This window comes from Strix aluco, chromosome 1 (genome assembly GCF_031877795.1).
Source record: "Strix aluco isolate bStrAlu1 chromosome 1, bStrAlu1.hap1, whole genome shotgun sequence".
Classification (NCBI taxonomy): Eukaryota; Metazoa; Chordata; class Aves; order Strigiformes; family Strigidae; genus Strix; species Strix aluco.
In genome coordinates this window covers 154,999,106-155,012,070 of record NC_133931.1, presented here as the reverse complement: position 1 = coordinate 155,012,070, position 12,965 = coordinate 154,999,106, and the positions used below count along the sequence as shown (strand labels likewise).

The window sequence follows — 12,965 nt, the reverse complement described above, 5'->3', positions numbered from 1 at the left end:
ACGTGAACACTATGCAATTTGCTTTCAGTATCTTTTTTAATTGAGGGAGGTCTAATGTAACGAGCCACCTGCAGGACCTTCATCTTCAACACTGAATAGATAGGCAGTTTGCAAGATATCTTAATGTCTCTTCCAGAGTTTTTTGACCCCAAAGTACTGTCTTTGTTTATATAACACAAAACAGATACACTTCGTTGTTGTGATATTACCAAGAGGGAAACTATGCTGGTTGCCTGTTTCTTAAAACTGGCTTCCTTAAGGAAAAAAGGCTGAAACAATTCTGTCTGTCCATTCCACCCCTCCTCCAACAAAACTTCTGAACTACTTGCCCAATTTCAATTTCACTTAAAAATGAGGACAGGATGTCAATGATATTAAATGTATACTTACTTTGTGAATGTAGACAGACTAATATAGGAGGCAGTGCTTTTCTTTATGCTTCCATTGATGGAAGAATTACAACATGACTTGGTTCACTTTCTGATTAGATAATTATTCACATAGCAAACTTTATCACAAGACATAAATTCATGAGTGACCAGCCTTCATAGATTCTGCTACTTTATGTCAAGTATTTCTTTTTTATGCCTCCTTCAATACATGCTCTTGAGAAATTGTGCCTAAATTTGTACACACTGCATACTCCACTGCATCATAAAGGAATGGCCTGGTCCTCAGTAAACTCAGTCTGGGGTAGATGTGTTAAAAGGCTTGTTCCTCAAGCCTACAGAGTGAGTCTGGGAGTCTGGTTTCCCAACACAGAGTTTTTGTGAGATCTGACATGTTCTTCCTTGCTTTGATTACACAGGTTTATGTGATTAATTTTTTATAAGCTTCTGTTAAAAAAAAAAAATAAAAATTTAGTAAATTCAAATTATACCGGAGGGGGTAAAATTAATTTTAGCTGTGTTGCATGTGCTACTATCTCATGTATAATAGTTTAAATCTCTTCCAGTCTCTGGCACTTGGATGACTAAACAAGCTTGTTAGGAGCTTCACCATGAGCCTTCAAACAGGACCACACCTAAACCCATCTAAAGCTATTTGGTATCAGCATGGCATGTTGATATAAAGTCTGCTGAACAGATAGTAAATCTGGTTTCTGTCTTTCTTCTTAAGAAGGGAACCCAGCTTTTGTAAAATCTGGGTTCCATATGCAGAGTCAGTTATGAAGTCTTTCCTTTCACAGGAAAAGCCTGCACCAGTGTCCTCAAGTTTCATCAGCTCTGTTATGTCTCTTGTGTCCCTTCCTTCCCCTCCAGGAGATTCAAAGTACCAGTTCTTTGGTCAGGCCTGTCCCTTCTTTACTAGAGACAGATGATGATAAGTAGGTTTCATGTCGCCACTACCTGTTACTAAACAGAGGCTCAGGGATAAGAATGATAGGAATATTGCAAGGACCTAGGTAAAGAGTTCAGTGAGGAACTGCAGCTTCTGGTGTCAATCATATGAGTCAACGAAGAAAGTGTGACTGGGTTATGGACAGCCTCTTAGTATAATTCACTCTTAGTTTGGCTGCAAGAGTTTGATGCAGTCCTTCCCCCTTGATTTATGGCTCTGAGGAGAGGTTATTTTAAGATACCAAGAACTCACTTCAGGAATATGGTTAACGGCTGAAATGACCCCATCTTTACTAGATCGTGTATGGCATGTTTCCTGTGGATAGCTGAGCTAAGTTCACCAGTAACTCCAGGTGTTAGCAAAGCTCCAGCTAAACAGCAGCTTAAGAATATAAAACGGTGACACACCACAGGAAGAACATTGCAGAACAATCACTGTTTATTAACTCCTCTGGATGTGAGGCTGAATGTGACGATGTTTCAGCTTTACCTCAAAGCTTATGTGCTCTGAGAGAGAGCTGACATTTCACAGCAGAAATTGCTTTTCTTTAAAAACGAATTTAAAAGTAAAATGAGAACCAAAGTGAGTTACAGATGTCGAGGACTGTAGGCTGCCAGTGATGGTCATGAGATAGCATTCAGATGACCTAGGCAGTGCTTGAATAAACTGAAAATTCTTTCCTTTAAAAGAAAACAGGAAAGAGAAAAGATGGCTTGCAAAGGGGCTAACCCTTCCTTTCTTCCTCTGCGTGTACAACCTCCCTTCTCTATCCCTGTGGCCCGTGCAGTTCTCAGTTATGAACTTCACATGCACTCAAAAGTTGGTTCTTTTTCGTTCCTGACTTTGTGTGAAAGCCCTCTCATTCCCATGACAGTTGGCTCTCTAGACTTCAGCATGATGCAGCTTTAAGAACGCACCCTTGTGTCAACAGAATAAAAACAGGGTAAATGACAGGGATACATTAGAAATCCCCCCTCTCTTTGCAGTGTCTGCTTCTCCAGCCCCCATCACTACCATCCACACCACTGTCAGTGGGACAAGTGCATACTGCTCCTGTAATTCCACCATGACCACCATTGAAAGCACAACAGACACAAATTTTCAGGCAAAAGAGCACAGTTGAGAGACAGACAAGAAATACCAAGGTTAACATGTTGTTCAAAACTCTATATACTCAGGTTTTAGTGGAGAAGATCAGCAAAATAATGGTGACCATTGTATTGTGCTTGTGACTGCAGTCTGTATCCATTCTGTCTTCCAGTGCTCAGGTCACACATTAGAGAGGGATCAGTCACTGTAGATTAGCACATGTCATCCATTTTAGTGACAGCAGAACTAAGTAATACTCCCTTTCCTGCAGCAGTCAGTGGCTTCTCTAAAGACATTTCCAAATTCAATTGCTGTTGGGTTAATTCCTCTTCTCTTATATCATACTGCAAACTGGACAGCTGCCTCAGCTGGTGTCTGAATCTTCAATAGAGAAGAGGTCAGCAAAACTATTTTTCAACATTTAGCAGAAATCTACTGAAACTGTCAATTTTAGAAAGCTGATGGCAAGTTGTTTGACAGATGCCAAGTGGTAAGAGCCCAAATATACTATTGAGAATGTTTATTTGTGGGCATAATCTCCCCTGTCAAACTGAAGAAAAGGATGCCATGTGGGTTGCAAATATTAAGTGACAGATTTCATACAGCCTTTCTTTTGCTGAAAACATGAGTGTGTGTTAAACACAGAATTTTCCAATCCCTACGAGCACGTTGGTGTAAAAGGCTCACAACCCCCTGAAACTGAACTTAGGAAAGAAAGGGTTCAAATATTGGTTGCTTTGATAACAAAAATATTTAAAAAGCACTCCGAAATTTGACCTAATTGAATGCGATAGTGTCGTCGGCTGTTAGTGAGCAGCAACGCCAGCTTTAAGAATAGACTCTATCTTCTTCTTTGTGAAAGCTCAGACGGAGTCTACAAATCAATCTGTCTTCCAAATGCCCTGTTTTATAAGCAGTACTAATACCGGCTCTCTATATGGTGCTTTTAATCAGCATACTTCAAAGCCTCTTATGTGGCAGGCTGGTATCATTGTGCTTGGTTTTGGGCAAACCAAAGCAGGAACATGGCGCAGTTGCAATTCTGGGCTAGAGTCTAAGACTAGTAAATTCCAGTCTCATGTTCTAGTTACCATCTTGTACTGATTGAGAGCAAATGCAGCATTGCCAAGGAAGGGTAGAGGCATCACCTGGGGTACAAAGCTGTCATTACTGCCGTAAAAGTTTAGCCGCACTTAAGCCACTCTCTTTTCCAAGCAAGTATTTCCATTCCTGGGACTTAGCACCAAATCTTCTCTCTCTCTCAACCCTTTGGTCTTAATTTTCTTTCCATTACAAACTGCCAGATATGTCTGTTTATTTTGCCAGAATTAACCTTGGTTTTCCCTTTTTGATACAAAATATCTGTTTCAAATCACTCACTAAATTATGTCCAGGCTTTCCCCTCCTTATGTCTGCTAATGCCTACTGTACGCCATTATCTTTCTTTCACAGTGCCAGCCTCGGTTTTACTATCTGCTTAGTAAATCCATATAATTCATTCTGGTATGCTAAAGAGAATTTTCTTTTTGAGTCTTATCTGTTCTAGGCTTTTTTAGGGTATCCACACTAATCAGTGAACAGTTTTAGTATTTTGTGTACTGTATAAAGGTAAATAATCACTTTCCACGGGATCATTTACATCTAAATGTTTCAAACCTGAGAGACAAGGTTTGTCTTAGCACCAGCTCTCATAGTATTCCTGGTGCTGGAAAGGAAAGTTTATTAAACCATTGCTTCTTGTACTGTACTTTAGCAGCTGTTTTTGAAATTGAAAGATGCACAACAAGGTTCTGTACTCCATACTTGCTCAAGAGTTTCTGTAAAAGAAAGAGGAATATAAACTTAGGTATATAAAAAGGGGCTATGCCATGGACTTTAAAGAGAACCCACTTATTTCAACTTGTGTGAGACCTAAGCTCTTGGTCAAATCCTTAACTTGCCAAAAAGTCACAATGTAAAATATGTTTTTAACTTGAAATATATTATTCTAGCATATTTTAAATAATAATTTCAATAATTTCCATTAATGAAAGAGATTTATTATTTGACAAATATTTTTTTACTTTGACTCCACATACGGATGGGATTACAGCCTGTGGCTTCAGGCTGATTTTCATCAATCCCTTCACCAACGAAAGATTTCTTAAAGAGGAAAGGAGAAAGTGTTTAACCCTAAATTTAAGAGGTTACCATGGAGGCAAAGTAAGTCGTTGGTTTAACTGGGCTAGGCTTAGCCCCGACCTCAGCAGTGGCTAGGGGTGAAGATTAGGAAGCTAATCAACTACTAGTGTAGCTCAGGGCTGCCCTTGCTACTAATCATCAACTATGTAGTGGTGGGATTCAGCTGTATTGGGTAACTGTAGACATACAGAAAGGCCAATTCCTGCTCTGAAGTCCTTGCAGCCTCGTTGGAGGCAGGAGCAGGCCAGTGGTGGATGGAGGGTAGGGTATGCTGCCTTCCTCCCCTGATGGTCGCCTTGCACAAGAGGAATTGCTCTCGCCTGACAGTATTTAATAAGCTCCCCATTTATGTTCCTAATGCTGGGCCAAAAGAGCACAATGGACTGCAAATGTAGTTAAATCCTTGTGTAACAAAGAATCGTCAAAATAAAAGCCTAGGAATAGTGATTTCTCTGCCATGGCAAAAATAAGATGCATGACAAGTGGTGTCTTTTTTATTGGAAAGGAGTTATTTTCATGCCTTCCCATTGTTTTTATCTCTACGATATCAAATTTACATGACTTACATTTAGAAACTATATCTTTGATTAAATGTATTGGTTATTTACTCAGCATTTACAGTGAGGTATTATTCTATTAGTTATGCTTGCTTCATTTCTGTTTCACAGTAACAACAGTCACAATTTTGTCAAATTTTGTAAACTTTTCCTATATCTCAAAAAACCCAGCCCAACTTTGTATCCTGCAAGAACGCTTGGAACTAACACCTTATTTACTCTCGTTTAGCCATATTTTAAACTAACAAATTCGAGCACTGCAAGATTATAAATGTTCTTCATTAGCAAAAACTACACTTTATATTAAATATAAACCATTATAGTCTCCTGTCTGTCATAGGGAAATGTTATTTTCTATGTCACCCAGAAGCCTAATTGATCTGTATTTTCATTACCACAGTCATTATTGCTGAAAGCTTTAAGATCAACCATGAATACTGTACTACAGTCAACAAGTTAAGCTCTGAAACCAGCCTAAAAATCCCCGAGAGGCTTGGTAAGGTTGAACTGAAGTATTGGTTCAAGTTCTTCTCTGATCCATGCTAAATGAACTGTTAACTATAAAGGGGCCAGATTTTCACCTCTGATGGCCTGAAAGCTGATGGCAACCTACCTGGCTTTTAGCCACGTTTTATGGTGCAGATTCCAGGTTGATTGGTTTCCTCGCTTTGATATAACTAATGGATGCAAGCTGGCTTCCTCTGCAAACCTGCACCGGCAGGGCAGGAAGGGCTTAACTCGTACAGTTGTCTTCACACCGCTGAAATGAAAACCCTTTCGGTGCCAGCCTTCCAGCAAAGTGTATGCCGAGAATTACACAAACTTGTGAACTGCTTTCCCCCAATGTTATTTACGACCACATTATTTCAAATGAGCTTAGTTTCCCTCTGCAAGCCTAGTTGTTGCCAGATAAATCAGCAGTATGTTATGGGTACTGAAATATGTTTTCCAAGCCCTAATCCTGAATACTTTTGAAATTGCAGGCTTAAAAAAAAAAAAAAAAAAATATTCCCTTTCATGCCAGAACACCCCCAATCCTGTTCCCCATACTGTTAAAATAAGCAAAAGCGATGCCTTTCACCACGCCACGGTGTGGGAATGCTTCTCCCTCCATCCTTACAGTGTGGAAATAAGCCAGAAATATCTGGCAGCCCCGTCTGCGGTGCCTGATGGGTCTGGCAGCACGGCCCTATCTGCGCGCACTAGGTTTCTGCGATCATGACTGTAAGGCTTCAGGCAGCAGAAGGCTGCTAGAGCAGTTTCTTGGTGACAGCAATGCTGCTCCCAGACCATATAACACGCTTTATTACAAGCTGCTCTGTATGATCTGGGAGAGTTGTAAATCACAACTCTTCTTCTCACTTTTCAAGCTCGCTAGGCCAGAAATTAAATCTTTGTTCTGCACTTGCCTTATATCTCCTTGTTTTCTAACTTTTTTCTTTTTATTTTTTTCTTTTAACTACCATATTCCTTTACATCTGTCAGGAGAGACGTGGGACACAAAATGTAGATGCATCACTGAGCAAAAATGGAAAAGCATCCGCTACTGAAGTTTCTGGAGAATGGTTGATAGTCTTTTTTTAATTCTTCCTACCGCCGGCCCTCAAAGCAAAACTCGTTGTCTTTGGGCGTATTCCTACTGCTGTATGTTCACAGAGGGAAAATATGCAGAGGTCAGCAGTTTCAAAGGCAGTCTCTAATTTTAGGTTCTTAGCTTTGGATATTTTGGGACAAAACTTTGGACACAACAAAAGAAGTGTCAAGGAACTATAAATCTAGATGAAGTAAGTAACACCCAAGACATCTCAAACCGGAGACTCAAAACCAGAGACTCTTCTATTTAAAAAAAAAAAAAAAAAGTTTTAGCATTTGCCAGAAAATGTTTTTTCTTAGTTCTTGAGGTTTCTATCCTTCCCCACACTTCCCGCTATTCCTATTTTCATATTGCCATTACAGGCAACTCTGAAATTCTCCTTCCAATCCAAAGCCTGCAAAAGTTGAGGGAAAAAGTTGCCTTTTCTCATAATGTGCGTGTGATCATCTTAAGATTGAGTGCTGTGTAAAGTGTGATTATTTTTTTTAAACCAAAAAATGCTCCTTGAGACTTTTTTATTTAGCTGAATTTGTTCTAAATACTTTTAATTGGCAATGTATTGTTTATTAATGTATTTTAAACATGCAATTTTCAAAATTATTTAAACAGCAAACAAAAGACCTACTGAAATTCCAGTGGCTTAATAAAGCTCAAAAGTGCCAATTTATTAATTTTTTGAAAAATAAATATGAAATATGGAAAAAGTCAAGAAGGCCTGAAAGAAAATTAAATTATAACAGGTTCACTTAAAACATCTGTCACAGATACAGAAAAAAAGAAACAAATTCATATTGTTTCAGGAGCTCGACTACACTTTCCAAGCAGTCCCACTGCACAGTCACATCACTCAGTAGCCAGAGATTTGCTTCAACAAACAATTGCAGGGACAGCTCTCCTGGAAACTGCAAGCCCAAAATTTCAGAAGGACCGCTGTATCTGATCAAAGGACAGGGAGCCATCAGAGTCTTGCACTCTGACAGGAATTGCATCTTGATTTCTGTTCTCAAGTTGAAAGTCAAGAACGAGCTCGGTCCTACCTCTAGGACAGACAAATAGACAGATGTACATATGCCTGTCAGGACATGATAACTTCAGTGAGACTTCAGAAGTCATGAACTAGAAGAGATTTTTCAGATGCTCCAGCAAACAGCTTTCACATCACTGACGTACATTTTTGCATCTTTAAAATGAGCACTGAACTACAGAAGTCTTGTTTTCCACTAAAATTCTGGTCCAAAGCAGTGGTTTCAGCTTACAGTAAATCTTGCACTGTGGCAGATTGCGGGTTGCTTGTATTGATTCATGGAAGGCAACCAAGAAAAGCACCACTGGGCAAGTTCAAATGTATGGTACTGCAGATGTATGTGTATAGCTATGTATACCTGCACACAGTTATTTTTCATGTTGAATAATATTCCAGTCCGCTAAGTGAGCAAGTCACGTTTTATGATTTATAAAATTTTGAAGAGTGTTCTGAAATGCTTTATGTGTAAAGAAATTAAAAATACTTTTTGTGTAAAGAAATCAGGCAAGCAGATCCTTTTGCAAGCCATTGAAATGCAGTCCCCTCCGACAAAGTGACCGGACTGTGAATAGAAAACTTTATATTCTCTGATTTTGTTTTTAAGACCTGTGAAGGAGCTTTTCTGAACCTATCTATCCCTCCAACAACCCATCCTTTCTGCTTAGTACTGTCAGTTAATTCAGTGCATATTTCCTCTAACTCTGCAAAACAGGTGGAAGGGCTCTTAAGGACCTTGGTTTGAAATTGAGCGTGAAATGGATGTATAAAAATAGAGCTGTTAAAGATCACGTGGCTTTTTGTAACACCGCTGACTGTTATTTTAAACCCCAAAATCCAAAGCGGGTGCTTGGTCACTGCAGGCGCGTGGTGTGTTGCCTAGGTCTTTGCTGTTCTGGGTGCTGCTTGGGATGACTTGTTTTGCTTTGGTTTTCAATTAAATGATGTTGAGAAAGCTGATTAAGACAAATTTGCATGTTAATTAATTTATTTTTTTTAAAAAAAAAAAAAAAAAGCCTAGAAAAAGAAAAGGCTCATGACTTCTGGTACATGTGATGTGAAAGGGGGCAGAGGTCCCTCACTGCACGGAGGCAGGCAGGCCGGCCCTGCTGCATCTCCCTACCCCCTCTCGCCATGGGGAGCCCAGCCTTACCCTGGACCCCTCTCCGGTCCAGGGCAGCCCCCCCTCACCCACTGGGGCGGGATGGGGTGCTCGCCGGCCGCCGTGGAGCATTCTCTTCCCGGGGTACAAGCGCCTGCCCCCGCCGGGGGGAGGGAGGCTTCCATCCCCGGGGCAGAACCTCCCCCCGGTGGGGGCAGGCGCAGCATCGGCGGCCGCAGTCCCCTCATCCCCTGCCTGTTTGCTGCCTGCGCTCGGGGAAATCCAGCCCGGCTGGCTCAAACGCACTGCCTGCCACAGGGAGAAGTAATTGCCTTGGATAACGACCTTCGTGGCTAGTCGGGCTGCTAATAAGCTCAGGCCAGAAAAATAGCATTTCGTGCCTTCGTTGCAGCTTTCTCGATGGCTAATCTTAAAACCTGAAGAGGTTTTTGCAATATTTTAATTGAATGATCGCGTCCGGCGTCTTGCCACTGCTTGGTGGTGCTTCAAATTATAGCCAGAGAGCCTTAGGAGTACAACCCCTTAGTGAAAATTTCGTCAGCTTTTAGTGAGTGTTTTAAACCGAAAAGAAATCTGTGGAGTACCCAAACTCGGTTTTTTTTTTTTTTTTAATAAAAATGTCATCGCTTCCATTAAGAGTAAACTTTAGGTTTATATGGAAAATACGATGCATTTTCTGCACATGAAAGGGGCGCAGAAGTCTAATCGTATCCAGCTGACGTGCCGATGTGTGTGTGCCCAAGATCGCACGTCTGAAGAGGTGTTCGTGCGCCTGTGGATGCACCTATACCCGCACGTTTGCGGCGTGTGTGCCTGCGGTCGTAAACTTGCACCAGAAGCAGCTTTGCTGTATGGCTTTGGATCGGGATAGATGTGTTTAATTATCCTCTTAGCTGCGAGACCTCCTGCGTGTGTGTCTGTCCGTGGGTCCGTATGCCCGGCCGTTCGCGCTCTCCGTAGACAAAGACGCCTCCCGGTTCTGGAGTGCAGCAGCCTGCAAAGTGTGAATAATTTTCAGTGAGGAGTTACACTAAGTGGGAAAGCTTTTAGCACATTATCCACTGGCAATTGGACTATAATCTAATTGTCAGCCCTCGGGTCTTAATAGAGCCTTTCTCCTTCCACCATTGGATTTGCATCTGGGAGATGCCTAATGGGTTTAAAATGCCTCGCATTTTGCTCCAATAAGCCACCTTCTCGGTGTAGGTGACATTGAGATGTTTTTGTTGTGAAATTGGTACCTGGGCTTGTGCCTTGCTGGCGCGGCTCTTTTCGCGAAGGGGAGATGCCCCCGCCGCAGAAACAGCGCTGGGAGCGGGGGTTGCTGCGAAACCGGGGAGCGCAAAGAGCGGGTCAATCAGGGGGAGAGAGCAACATAATTATGTGCAGCAGAGGAGAAAGAAAAAAAAAAAAAAAAAAAAGGAGAAAGGAAAAAAAAAAAAAAAAAGCCTGAAAGCAGAGCTGATCATTCAGAGCTGATCATCGCATAAACTTGCAGAAGAGCAGAGCCGGAGAGCCCTGTAGTCATCGCTGTGTACAGTAGCGATGCCTCGCAGGACACGACCGACCGCTCTTGCCCCCCTGCCCGGGCGAATAGAGACGATTCTTTACGCAGGACAAACTGTTTTCCTCTACAGGTTGTGGGGGGCAATAAGAAAAAGAAGGAGATTTTAACTCCTCCCCTCCCGAGGCGGGAACGGGTCGAAGCCGAGAGCAGCACCGCGGGGCACCTTGCGGCGGGGGGAGCGGGCTGAAGGGTCGGGCACCGGCTCCGGGCGAGGAGCGGTTAGGGTGGGAAGGCGGCGGTGGGGGTCTCGGCAGACGCACTCCGCACCCTTAGGCTCCTCTCTAATTAAAGGGGTGCTGGGGGTCTTGCCCTCTGCACGGGAGAGGGCTTCGGGGGGGAGACGGGGAAATAACGGGGGGGTGGGGGAGGAGGGATGGGGCGCCAGGTTATCCCAAGGGGCGGCCGGGAGCGGAGCGGGTATCATCTCAGCTCGGTGCTCTGCGGGGAAACCGCAGCCGGGGCCGGTTTCGGGGCACAGCCCCCCGGGGGCCGCCGCGGGGCTGCGCACGGATTTGGCTCTGCGGCGTGAAGTGCGCGGCGCGGGGGCTTTTGCGAGAGAAAAAAAAAAAAAGAGCGGTGGCCACTCCATCACTGCGCGAAACAGTCGCTAAAGAACCTGAGCGCGGTCCTCCGCCCGGTGTGCGCCCCTTCCCGCACACCCCGCCCGCCGGTGGGGCTGCGCGGCCGCGCAAAAGCGAGCAGGGTCGGAGCTCCCGTCACCCAAGCAAAGGCGCACCTGAAATCATCCCTCCTGCCGGGCAGGACGCCGGGTTTCCTGGCGGGTTTGTGCAGGTTTCTGCCCCTCGTGTCTCGTTCCCGTCGTGATTGCGTCTAGGTGAGAAAAGGGCCGGGAAGAAGCGGTCGGTGTTCATCGTCTTCTCGGGATCAGCTTCTCGTCTTTGCTTTGCAGGGAGCAGAGAGACGTTTTGGAGGGGGGGGAGCCGCAAGCTCCCTGTCAGAAACCTGTCGGTGAAAATGAGATCGAATCCTGGTTAAAGGTGGTGACTGAACGAGCGCAGCGAGGTGCGCAGCCACGACCCGCAGCGCTTCCCCGCACGCTGGTTTTTGCCAGAGCACAAGACAGCAAGGAGCTTTTTGCGCACAGGAGGATGGAAAAAAAAAAAAAAAAAAAAAAGGTACTTTGAAAGCATAATGAAGCCTACTGAAATGACTCTGCCATACCAGGCTGACACTAGCGACAAACACGCGGATTTGCTAGATAGAAAACAAACTCTGCGGTGCAGATGGCGTGTTCTTTATATACGGTGAAAGAAATAACGAAGGATTAAATTTAAACGGGTTCGTACAAGGCAGCCGTCCTGCTGGGGTGCAGCAGGGTTCGTAACTCCGCTCTCGGGAGCGGGGCCGGTGCAGCGGTGACAGCCGCCCTGCTGCCACGGGGACGGGCGCTGGGGAGGACGGCGGGGACAGGCTGCTCCCGTTCGCGTCCCCCGGGGAGGGCGCGCAGGGGTTTATTAATGACGTATTAATTACATCCCCTTGGCTGGGAAAGCAGAGGGGGACCAAGAGCGCTGGGGTAGTGGTGTGTGACCCCGACACTCCCCTCCCTCGTCTCTGAAGGCCCCCCTAGCCCTGGAGAGGGCCGTGGGCAGGGGCGGCAGCGCAGCCCGGGGGAGCCGGTCTCTCTCCCCTTCCCCACACGGGTCCGCGGATCCGCGTGTCTCCTCGGCTCGGCCCCGGCGGGGGAGGGAGCCACAGCGAGGATTAGGCGGCCGGAGCGGAGCCCCATTCATTGCCCGCGGGGGAGGAGGGGGTGCTCTGGGCGTCTAGACAAGGCTCATTTCCTTATCGGAGGCGGAGCGAGGGAAAAACTAAGAAAATAAAGATTCTCGTGGGATAGAGCGAAAAATTGCAGGGCTTAACTGAGCAAAGAAAAGCCATCCCGTGTGGACGGTCCCGTTTAAAATAAAATAAAACGAAGCTCCTGGTTTCTTTCCACCCCGGGTTTTTGTTCTCCAGGGTGCGAGCAGAGACCCGCAAGCCCCTAAAGCCGGTCCCTCTCCCAGGGGAGCAACCCCTTGCCCGGAGGCGATCGCCAGCCCCTTCCCCGCTCCAGGGCCGCGCCGCGGCCTCGGTCTCCCCCTCGCCCGGCCGCTCCGCTCCTCTCCGCTCCTCTCCGCGCCCGGCCGCGCCGTGCCCCTCTCACCGCGCAGCGCTTCCCCCCGCCGGGGCTGGGTCCTTCTCCCCCAGCCAAAGGCAGCGACCGGTCCCCCCGCGGGGCTGGAAATCCCGCGGCGCGGCAAAGCAGAAAGGGGTCTGGGCTTTGCCGCAGCTCCCGGGGCTGAGCCGACTCCCGCATGTCGGGGTTTTCCAGCCAGGCGCCCTCAGCACCGAAATATTCACGGCCGCCCCCTCCCCTGAGCCCCGACGGGCTGGGCACGCCGGGGTCGTCCCTGCTAGGGACAGGTATGGTACGACCTGGCTGCTCGGGGACGGAGATAAGCAGGGGGAAAGGGAGAGCTCTCTTTTTT

General features: G+C 45.6%; 1 long non-coding RNA gene across 2 annotated transcripts; it reads right to left on the bottom strand.

Annotated features, from left to right (window-relative positions):
• Nucleotides 1-9,497: 9,497 nt before the first annotated feature.
• On the bottom strand, nt 9,498-12,682 carry LOC141934417 (uncharacterized). 2 transcript variants are annotated; one of them, XR_012626317.1, is made up of 3 exons: nt 12,641-12,682; nt 11,210-11,436; nt 9,498-9,900 (listed from the first exon to the last, which is right to left on the bottom strand). It is a non-coding gene; the product is annotated as an uncharacterized LOC141934417 (long non-coding RNA). The 2 variants fall into 2 exon arrangements; XR_012626316.1 differs by lacking the exon at nt 12,641-12,682 and having other exon boundaries at nt 11,210-11,727.
• Between the last annotated feature and the right edge of the window lie 283 nt (nt 12,683-12,965).